Here is a 1,783-nt window from a genome sequence, read left to right as displayed (position 1 = left end):
CAGTACATGGTGCATTAACTATTATTGTTTTTACATATATAGCATTCTTCCCATAGATTGTTGAAATTAACTCTAAATAGGAATAGAGTATTATAGGCATGCTCTCTTGAGTCAATCTCTTTTGGTAGAGTTACAGAACCAAAATTTAATAGCTTTAGGTCTTGATAAGTTACCAAATATCTCGGAGTTCTTTTTCCTCATCTGAAAACTGCGGCTAATAGCACTACCTATGGTATAATAATCACATGGGTATTAAATGCATTAAAAATGAGATGCACTTAGAACAGCATCAGGCTTATTCCAATGATTCAATATGTTAGCTTTATTATATTAAATCCAAAAGTCAATTAGCACCTATTTCTATACTTGGCAATCAATCTAATATTTTTTTCCTTATACATTGTACACACTATTATCACTTCCTGCAAATACTAAACTGATATAAACATCATGTCATTCATAGAAACACAAATCTTTTTGAAGTAATTCCTGCTAAGTATTAAACTTTGATGTCTCAACAGTTTAAAGTATGTGAACGCTATGGGTAGAAGGAATATCACACATGTGTCTGACTTCATCCTCATGGGCCTGACAGATTCTGAAGAGCTCCAGCTTGTCATCTTTACACTGTTCCTCCAGATATACCTGATCACTGTTCTGGGGAATGCAGGCATGATGCTGATCATCCGCTTGAATCTCCAGTTTCACACCCCCATGTATTTTTTCCTCAGTCACCTGTCATTTCTTGACCTCAGTTACTCAACTGTCATCACCCCTAAAACCTTAGAAAACTTACTAACATCCACCAAGTACATTTCACCCCTGAACTGCTTCACCCAGATGAATTGCTTTATCTTCTTGGGTGCCACTGAATGTTTTCTTCTCTCCTCAATGGCTTATGATCACTGTGTAGCTATCTGCAACCCTCAGCATTACCCAGGTGTTATGTCCACAAGATGCTGCTGCTCCCTAGTCATGGGATCCTATTTGATTGCTTTTATTGAGTCCTTTATTAATGTGCTCTGCATGAGCAGATTGGATTTCTGTGATTCTAATATAATCTATCACTTTTTCTGTACTGTGCCCCCAATTTTAGCCCTGTCCTGCACTGACACACACAAAATAGAAATCATGATATTCATTTCTGCTGGCTTCACCTAGTGGTGTCTCTTCTCATGATATCTGTTTCCTACATGTTCATCCTGTCTACTATCCTGAAAATTATGTCCACATCAGGGAAGCTGGAAGCCTTCTCTATTTGTACCTTTCATCCCTTAGGAGTCAGCATCTTTTATGACACTCTGATTTTTACTTATTTAAAACCAAGTAAGTCCTACTCATTGGGAAAAGATCAAATAGCTTCTGTTTTTTATACCATTTACATCCCCATGTTAAAAGATGCTCTCATAGAGTCACGCAGAAGAGAAAAGGCTCCAAGCAATTAAAATAACAATGAAGCTAAACTTTTAAGCTCCTCTGTTTTTTTTTCTTCCTTGTAGTGTATTTCCTTGCTCTCTCTTCAGAAAAAAAAAACATGAAAATTTTATTTATTTATTTATTTATTTATTTATTTATTTATTTATTTCTCTTGAATCATTCTTTGTTTGAACAAATATGATCTTGGGCATCGCCTGGAATATGCCATTAGAAATCCACATTTTATTGGAAATGTTAAAATGTTACAAACATGGTCTAAGTATATATGCTTTTATGGGCAACTGATTTATAAAATGAAAAAATATAATAATCACCTTTTAAACTGTATCATACAAATTTAGAAAAT

At 34.7% G+C, this 1,783-nt stretch overlaps 1 pseudogene; it reads left to right on the top strand.

The window, feature by feature from the left end:
• Nucleotides 1-540: 540 nt before the first annotated feature.
• On the top strand, nt 541-1,445 carry LOC130848525 (olfactory receptor 8H1-like; annotated as a pseudogene).
• The last annotated feature ends 338 nt before the right edge of the window (nt 1,446-1,783 follow it).

This window comes from Hippopotamus amphibius, chromosome 3 (genome assembly GCF_030028045.1).
Source record: "Hippopotamus amphibius kiboko isolate mHipAmp2 chromosome 3, mHipAmp2.hap2, whole genome shotgun sequence".
NCBI classification, from domain to species: Eukaryota; Metazoa; Chordata; class Mammalia; order Artiodactyla; family Hippopotamidae; genus Hippopotamus; species Hippopotamus amphibius.
The sequence above is the reverse complement of the archived record's forward strand: the minus strand, read 5'-3'. Positions and strand labels throughout refer to the sequence as shown.